We start from the raw sequence: 10,374 nt of genomic DNA on the forward strand, positions 1-10,374 counted from the left end.
CACAACATACCCACCAACCCCCACCACCACCCCACCCCCACACACATACACGCAGATTAACACTGGAGTTAAAAAGCCAAACTCTCTTTAGGATTCATTTAAAAAGTTACATCTACAGGAAACGGGCTCAACAGAAAACGTCGTGTCTTGTAAAATCTGTATGATCGCAAATTTACGGTTTAAAGGATTTAGAACTTAATTTAAGCAATGAAATCCTCAAACTGAAAATGGAAGAAAAAAAACGCCCTTGATGCCACTTTACTGCGACCTGGAAGTGCATCTGTGTTTGTTGCTCAGGGGAAATCGCAAATATAGAGAATGTTTGATTTAAACAAAGAAATCCCGCGCTCAAGCCACTCTCCTGAAACCTGGAAGTGCGACTGTGTTTGCTGTGAGGACGATTGGGGAGTGGGAATCGCAAATATAGAGAAATATAGAAAAACTTTAAACAAGGAAATTCAGCGCTGAGGACTATTTGGCTGCAACCCGGAAGTAGGACTGTATTTACTGCTCGGGGAGGAAATCTCTAGGAAAGAGAAACTTGGTTCCTATGGTTTCCTCATCTTTCCTCTGCAGCCTGGTCCAGTCCACTGCACCAGATTTTGACCCACTTCGTTTAGCCATTCTTTTGGGGAATTGGTGGGACTGCAATAAGCCTTTATTGTATTTGGAGGGTATTGAAAAGTAAAGGAAATAGGCAGCTTTAATGTGGGTTTTCAACAGTAGGCACTGACTAGGAAGTAATTAGGATTGTGAATCACAGGATAGTCTTTGTCATCAATTAAACTAGCATGTGTATTCCAAGATCACCAATACATTGGAAATGTTTGCGTATGAGTGTGTGAAACAGATGGAACGGTATTAGACCATCTCTAAAATTTTCAGGAGTTTTTTTTTCCGTTTTTAGTTCCCTTTTCCAGGGACTTAGTTGAAGACATGACACATGCTTGTCACATTTTCTTATGTTGGGATTGCATGACCCATAAATCAGAACGAGCTTTATGACATTTCTCTTTTTCCCTACCTTCACAATTTCTTAAAATCCCATTATTCCCCACTCCTTGATGATTGCATACAATTTTGAAATCTAAATTGTCAGTGGCACCTGATAATGCAAGATTGCAATCTTCTTTACATGGAAGAGTGAGGAAATCACAATGCAGTTTGGTTTCTGTGTCTCAGGCTAGCCAAAAATTCTTATTTTTTAAAAAAAAGTTTCGTGAATAGGCTGATTGATTAAAACTACAGTGATGTGCAGAGATTTGATTGCTTCTGCTGCTACACCTTTTTACAATTTATCATAGACAAATTTAGTCCAGTAAACACCATCTTGTTGATGCAAGCAAGGTATTTGAGAAGAGTCCTGCTATATGTATGACTTTGTTTGCTATGCTAGAATATTAATTTAATGAAAGTGCTCCAAATTTTGAAATTGGGGCATTTCCAGTACATGGTAACTACATGTAATTCCAAAACAAATTATCTCTTATGCCTTTGTGAATGTTGTGCTTAATGTATCAAAAATGAAAGTTGGAAATGTAACAACAACTAAGGCACCAGAAAGAGAAATGTAAGGAGAATAGTGAAAAAATAACAAAAAAAAATGGGTGAAAATCTTAAACAAATGTAAAATAACAAAATGGAAAACCACTAATATTGAAGAGGAAGAATTCAAAATTATGGTTTTATGCTACAATTTATGTGAGTTTATAAAAAGGGGATACATTAGAAATAGAGATATGCATTTTTCTAGGAGCAGCATAGCGTACCAGAGGTAAAGAAAAAGTTACTAAACAAAAAAGTTCAACATTCACAGGCAAGGTAAAAACAGAGTTTTAATGGTGGGCATCTGAGTGACTTTTCCATTGCTTTGAAGAGATACCATGACCAAGGCACCTCTTATAAAAGAAAAGAATTTAACTGGGGTCTTGCATACAGTTTCAATGATTTAGTCCATTATAATCACGGTAGAAAACATGGCAGCAATCATGGGAGGGATCATATTAGAGAGTTAATTTAGATTGAGCATTCCGTGGATATATGCCCAAGAATGGTATAGCTGGGTCCTGAGGTAGACTGATTTGAATTTTCCAAGCAATTGCCATACTGATTTCCAGAGTGGCTGTACAATTTTGAATTCCCACCAACAGTGGAGAAGTGTTCCCCATGCTCTACATCCTCACCAACATAAGCAATCTTCAGTGATTTTGATCATAGTCATTCTGACAACTGTAAGATGGTATCTCAATGTTGTTTTCATTTGCATTTCCCTGATAACTAAGGATGTTGTGCAGTTACTTAAATATCTTTCAGCCATTTGTGATTCTTCTGTTGAGAATTCTCTGTTAAGCTCTGTAGCCCATTTTTTAAATTCCATTGTTGGGTATTTTGGCACATGGTCAACTATGTTCACAGCAGCATTATGTTCATAGCAGCATTATTCATAATAGTCAAAAACTGGAAACAACCTAGATGTTCCTCAACTGAAGAATGAATTAAGAAAATGTGGTAATATACTCAATGGAGTACTACACAGCAGTAAAAAAGACAAAGCCAGAATTAAACAATACTTATCCACAAACCCAGCCTGACAGAAAGCACTAGAAGGAAAATTCCAACCTAAGGAAGTCAGATACACCCTCGAAAACACAGACAATAGATAAAGCCAAAGCAGTAAACCCCAAAGAAGAGAAGTACACACACACACTACCACCAAAAATAACTGGTATGAACAATCACTGGTCATTAATATCCATTAATATCAACAGATTAATTCACCTATAAAAAGTCACAGGCTTACAGAATGGATACAAAAGCAGGACCCATCTTTCTGCTGCATACAAGAAACACATCTCAAATTCAAAGACAGACACTACCTAAGGATAAAAGGCTGGGAAAAGACTTTTCAATCAAATGGTCTTAAGAAACAAGCGGGTGTGGCCATCCAGATATCTAACAAAATAGACTTCAAACTAAAATCAATCAAAAGAGATCAAGAAGGGCATTACATACTCATGACAGGAATGATCCACCAAGATGAAGTTTCAATTCTGAACATTTATGCCATAAAACACAAGGGCACCTACATATGTAAAAGAAACATTACTAAAGCTTAAACCACATATAAAACCCCACACATTAATAGTGGGAGATCTCAAAACCCTACTTCCACCACTGGACAGATCTCTCAAATCGAAACTTAACATAGAAATAAAGGACTTAACTGATGTTATGACCTAAATGGACTTAATTGATATCTACAAAACATTCCATCCTAACAAAAAAGAACACACCGTCTTCTCGACACCCCATGGAACCTTCTCTAAAATTGACCACATACTTGGCCACAAAGCAAATCTCAACAGACAAAAACAATTGGAATAACTTCCTGTGTTCTATCAGAGCACCAGGATTTAAAGTTAGATTTCAACAACAACAAAAACTACAGAAAACCTCAATCTCATGGAAACTGAATATTGCTCAACTGAATCACCAATGGGTTAAGGAAGAAATAAAGAAAGAAATTAAACACTTCCTAGAGAGCAACAAATTAAAGACACCACATACCCAAACTTATGTGACACTATGAAAGCAGTGCTAAGAGGGAAATTCATAGCACTAAATGCCCACATAAAGAAGCTGGAGAAATCTCACACTAGTGACTTAATAGCACACATGAAAGCTCTAGAACAAGAAGAAGCAAAGACTCCCATGAAGAATAGATGCCAGAAAATTATCAAAGTGAGAGCTGAAATCAATAAAATAGAAACAAAGAGAACAATACAACAAATGAATGAAACAAAGAGTTGGTTCTTTGAGAAAATCAACAAGATAGACAAGCCCTTATCCAAACTAACCAAAAGACAGAGAGAGAGCATCCAAATTAACCCAATCAGAAATGAAAAGGGGGGACATAACAAAAAAACATTGAGGAAATTCAGAGAATCATCAGGTCATACTTCAAAAACCTCTACTCCACAAAACTGGAAAATTTAAAAGAAATGCAAAATTTTCTGGATAGATACCATAGACCTAAGTTAAATCAAGACCAGACAAACTATTTAAATAGTCCAATAACCCCTATTTCCTTAGGCGTTATTAGACTTATAAGGAACAAAGCCCAGGACTAGATGGTTTCAGCGCAGAATTCTACCAGATTGTCAAAGAAGAGTTAATACCAATACTCTTTAAATTGTTCCACACAATAGAAACCAAAGGAACCTTACCAAATGCCTTCTATGAGGCTACAATTACCCTGATTCCTAAACCATACAAGGATACAACAAAAAAAGAACTACAGACCAATCTCCCTCATGAAAATTGATGGAAAAATACTCAAGAAAATACTGGCAAACAGACTCCAAGAACACATCAAAACAATTATCCGCCATAATCAAGTAGGCTTCATCCCAGGGATGCAAGGGTGTTTCAACATATGAAAGTCTGTCAATGTAACACATCATATAAATGGGAAAAAAAAAACACCATATGATCATTTCATTAGATGCAGAAAGGGCATTTGACAAAATCCAACACCCCTACATGATAAAGGTTTTAGAGCGATCAGGAATACAGGGAACATGCCTAAACATGATAAAGGCAATTTACAGCATGCCAACAGCCTACATCAAATTAAATGGAGAGAAACTAAAAGTGATTCCATTAAAATCAGGAACGAGGCAAGGCTGTCCACTCTCCCCATACTAATTTAATATAGTACTTGAAGTTTTATCCAGAGCAATAAGACAACATAAGGGAAATAACGGGATACAAATGGGAAAGGAAAAACTCAAGCATTCAATATTTGCAGATAAAATGATAGTATGCTTGAGTGATCCCAAAGATTCAACCAAGGCACTGATAAAGCTTATAAACACCTTCAGCAACATAGCAGGAAACAAGATCAACACAAAAAAATCAGTAGCCCTCCAATACACAATTGACAAATAGCCTGAGAAGAAAATCAGAGATACATCACCCTTTACAATAGCCACAAATGATATAAAATACCTTGGAGGAACACTAACCAAGCAAGTGAAGGACCTATATGACAAGAACTTTTAGACCCTGAAAAAGAAATTGAAGAAGATGTCAGAAAATGGAAAGATCTCCCATGATCATGGATAGGCAGGATCAACATAGCAAAAATGGTAATTTTACCAAAAGCAATCTACAGATACAAAGCATCTTCAACAAATGGTGCTGGCATAACTGGATATCAATAAGTAGAAGGCTGCAAATAGATCCATCTGTCACCATGCACAAAACTTAAATCCAAGTGGATCAAGGACCTCAACATAAATCCAGCGACTCTGAACCTGCTAGAAGAGAAAGTAGGAAGTAGTCTTGAACGCATTGGCGTAGGAGATCACTTCCTAAATATAACACCAGTAGTACAGGCACTGAGACAAACAATCATTCAATGGGACCATGGTAAATGAAGACCACATGAGAAAAGGAAGAAACAAAGTGCTAAAGAGGCCCACAGACATCCACAAAAATACCCCCACAAAAGACTGCTGACAATGGCCTAGAGACAGCCGGGACTAACCTACTCTGGTGATGAGATGGCCAAACACCCTAAGAGTTGTGCCAGAAACCCCATCCAAGGACAGAGGAATCTGGATGCAGACATCCATGGCTAGGCCCCGGTTGGAGTGCTGGAGGAGTCTAATTAGCGAGAAAGAGGAGGGTTTATATGAGCGAGAATTGTTGAAAAAAGGTTGGATAAAGCACAGTGACAAATAGCCAAACGAATGGAAACACATGAACTATGAACCAAAGGCTGAGGGGACCCCAACTGGATAAGGCCCTCTGAATAGGTGAGACAGTTGATTGGCTTGATCTGTTTGGGAGGCATCTAGGCAGTGGTACCAGGTCCTGGGCTTGTTGCATGAGATAGCTGTTTGAAACCCAGGACTTATACAGGTACACTTGGCTCAATCTGGGAGGAGGGGACTGGACCTGCCCAGACTGAGCCTATCAGGTCGATCTCAGTCCTGGGGGTGGCCTTGATCTGGAGGTGGTAGGAATGGGGTGGGCTGGGTGGAAGGGGAGGGGGCAGGAAGTGGGAGAACAAGGGAATCTGTGGCTGTTATGTAGAACTGAATAGTATTGTAAAATAAAAGAAATAAATAAACAGGATAAAAAAAATACCAACAAAATTCTTCACAGACCTGGAAAGAATAATGCTCAACTTCATATGGAAAAACAAAAAACCCAGGATAGCCAAAAGAATCCTGTACTATAAAACAACCTCTGGAGGCATCATGCTTCCTGACTTCAAGATCTACTATAGAGCTACAGTAATAAAAAGAGCTTGGTACTGGCATAAAAACCAACATGTGCAACAATGGAATTGAACTGAAGATCCTGACATTAATCTGCACACCTATTAATATATAAATTTTGACAAAGAAGCCAAACGTGTTCAATGAAAAAAAGGAAGCATCTCCACAAATGGTGCTGGCATAACTGGACTTCAATGTATAGAAGGATGCAAATAGATCCATATCTATCACTGTGCACAAAACCTAAGTCCAAGTAGATCAAAGACCTCAACATAAATCCAACTACTCTGAACCTGTAGAAGAGAAAGTAGGAAGTAGTCTTGAACGCATTGGCATAGGAGGTCACTTCCTAAATATAACACCAGTAGCTAAGACAATGAGAGAAACAATCAATCAATGGGACCTCTTGAAACTGAGAAACTTTTGAACAGCAAAGGATACAGTCAACAAGGCAAAGCGACAGCCAACAGAATGGGAAAAGATCTTCACCAACCTCACATCTGACAGAGGAATGATACCCAGAATATATTAAGAACCCAAGAATTTAGACATCAAAATGCCCAACAGTCAAATTAATAAATGAACTATAGAACTAAATAGAGAATTCTCAATAGAGGAAACTCAAATGGCTGAAAGACATTTAAGGAATTGCTCAACATCCCTAATCATCAGGGAAATGCAAATCAAAACAAATCTGAGATACCACCTTATGCCTGTCAGAATGACTAAGATCAAAAACACTGAAGACATCTTTTCCTGGAAAGGATGTGGTTCTAGGGGAACTCTCCTCCACTGCTGAGGGGAATTCAAGCTTGTACAACCACTTTGGAAATCAATATGGTGCTTTCTTAGAAAATTGGGGATCAATCTCTCCCAAGATCCAGTTATACCACTCTTGGGCATATACCCAAGAAATGCTCAATCATACCACAAGGGCACTTGCTCAGCTATGTTCATATCAGCATTGTTTGTAATAGCCAGAACCTGGAAAACAACCTAGATAACCTTCAAATGAAGAATGGATAAATAAAATGTGGTACATATACACAATGAAATACTACTCAGCAGAGAAAAACAATGACATCATGAGGTTTGCATGCAAATGGATGGATCTAGAAAAAATCATCCTGAGTGAGGTAACCCTCACTCAGAAAAACAAACATGGTACATACTCACTCATAGGAAGATACTAGATGTGGAACAAGGATGACTGAATTGCTACTTACATCACCAGTGATGCTACCTGGAACACAGGAACCCAAGAAAGACACAGGGATCCCCCAATGAAGGAGAAATGGCTGAGATCTACGTGAACAGCCTGGACATGAGTGGGGGTCTTGTAGGGCTAGTTTTGAGGGAAAGAGAACTTGGAAGAGCGGGAGATCCCACCTGGATCAAGAACAGAGACTTAGAGACCAGCCCCCAGCTCCCATCCTGCCCTGCCCCCTGACTTCCCTTCTGGACCAGAGGTGAGTATCCTGGCCCAACCTGGACCACATCCCTGGGCACCAGCCACTCTGGGAACACCTGCCCAACTTGGCCCCAGGTTCTGGCCACCGGGCAGGACCCCTTCTAGTCCCACTGGGAGGGATCCACTTTTCCAAGCCCCCCGGCAGCCCCTGCAATCTCAGCGCCCTGCCCACATGCCCACCTGCCTGAGAACCCAGCCACATCCTGAGACTTAGAGACCAGCCCCCAGCTCCAATCCTGCTCCCGACTTCCCTTCTGGACCAGAGGTGAGTGTCCGGGCACAACCCGGACCCCATCCCTGGGCCCCAGCCACTCTGGGAAGACCTGCCCAACTTGACCTCAGGTTCTGGCCACCGGGCAGGTCCCCTTCTAGCCCCACCGGGAGGGATCCCCTTCTCCAAGACCCCCAGCAACCCCAGAAATCTCCACGCCCGACCCCCACGCCCATCTGCCCAAGACCCCAGCCACCTCCTGAGACTTAGAGACCGGACCCCAGCTCCCATCCTGCTCCCGACTTCTCTTCTGGACCAGAGACTTCTGTTCCAGATAAGACCTTCCATCCTGCCCCGGAGTTCCCATTTGGACAAGAGAACTCCCATCTGAACAAGAGAGAGAGACTTCCTGAGCCTGTCAGCTCTTTCTGAACCAAGTACACTGATAAGACCAAGAAGGAACCACAAGGAGATGGGCAGACGTCAAGGCAGAAGTACATACAACAAAATGAAGAGCAATACAGCGTCACCAGAAGCTAGCCCACATCCAACATCTAGACCTGAACATCAAAAATTGGAAGAAGCAGAAGAAAGTAACATCATGAAGAAGGTAGAGGCTTGTGTAGAGGAAAAGACAAGAAAATTGGAAGAACGCTGTAAACAACTAGAGGAAAGGGCAAACAAATTAGAAGAAAACAATAAAGTCCTGGAAGAAAACAATAAAGTACTGGAAGAAAACAATAAAGTACTGAAAGAAAATCATGAAAAAGCAATGAAACAAACAAATGAAACAGTCCAAGACCTGAAAAGGGAAATTGAAAAAATAAAGAAGATACAAACAGAGGGAATGCTGGAAATACAAAATCTGAGTAAAAAATGGGGAACTTCAGATGCAAGTATAACCAACAGAATGCAAGAGATAGAAGAGAGGATTTCTGGCATTGAAGATACAATAGAAGAAATAGTTTCATCATTCAAAGGAAACACTAAAGCCAACAAAGTCATGGACTAAAGTGTCCAAGAAATTTGGAACACCATGAAAAGACCAAACCTACGAATTATAGGGATAAAAGAAGGTGAAGAATACCAACTCAAAGGCACAGAAAATATATTCAACAAACGTATACAATAAAACTTTCCCACTTTAAGAAGGATATGCCTATGAAGATACAAGAAGCCTACAGAACAACAAACAGACTAGACCCCCCAAAAATTCCCCTCAACACATAATAATTAAACAACTAAATGAACAGAATAAAGAAAGAATATTAAGAGCAGCAAAGGAAAAAGGCCAAGTGACCTATAAAGGTAAACCCATCAGAATAAAAACCGATTTCTCAATGGAGACTTTGAAAGCCAGAAGGACCTGGTCAGATGTAATGCAGACACTAAGAGACCATGGATGTCAGCCCAGACTAATATACCCAGCAAAACTTTCAATCATCATAGAAGGAATGAACAAGACATTCGAAGACAAAGCCAGATTTAAACAATACCTATCACAAACCCAGCCCTACAGATAGCACTAGAAGAAAAATTCCAACCAAGGGAAGTCAGACACACACTCGAAAACACAGGCAATAGATAAAGCCACAACAGTAAACACCAAAGAAGAGAAGTACAAACACACACTACCACCAAAAATAACAGGGATGAACAATCACTGGTTGTTAATATCCCTTAATATCAACAGACTTAATTCACCTATAAAAAGACATAGACTTACAGAATGGATACAAAAGCAGGACCCATCTTTCTGCTGCATACAAGAAACACATCTCAAATTCAAAGACAGACACTACCTAAGAATAAAAGGCTGGGAAAAGTCTTTCCAATCAAATGGTCTTAAGAAACAAGCGGGGGTAGCCATCCTGATATCCAACAAAATAGTCTTCAAACTAAAATCAATCAAAAGAGATCAAGAAGGGCATTACATCCTCATCACAGGAATGATCCACCAAGATGAAGTTTCAATTCTGAACATTTATGCCCCAAACACAAGGGCACCCACATATGTAAAAGAAACACTACTAAAGCTTAAACCACATATAAAATCACACACATTAATAGTGGGAGATCTCAACAACCCACTTTCACCACTGGACAGATCTCCCAAATCGAAACTTAACAGAGAAATAAAGGACTCAACTGATGTCATGACCCAATTGGACTTAATAGATATCTACAGAACATTACATGCTGTGGAACGGTCTGTATGTCAAATTGCTCTGATTGGTCAATAAATAAAACACTGGTTGGCCAGTGGCCAGGCAGGAAGTAGGTGGGACAAGGAGAGAGGAGAATTCTGGGAAGTGGAAGGCTGATGCAGAGAGACACTGCAGCCACCGCCAGGACAAGCAGCATGTAAAGATGCTGGTAAGCCACCAGCCACGTGGCAAGGT

The sequence above is a fragment of the Peromyscus leucopus genome, chromosome 1, assembly GCF_004664715.2.
Source record: "Peromyscus leucopus breed LL Stock chromosome 1, UCI_PerLeu_2.1, whole genome shotgun sequence".
Taxonomy (NCBI): Eukaryota; Metazoa; Chordata; class Mammalia; order Rodentia; family Cricetidae; genus Peromyscus; species Peromyscus leucopus.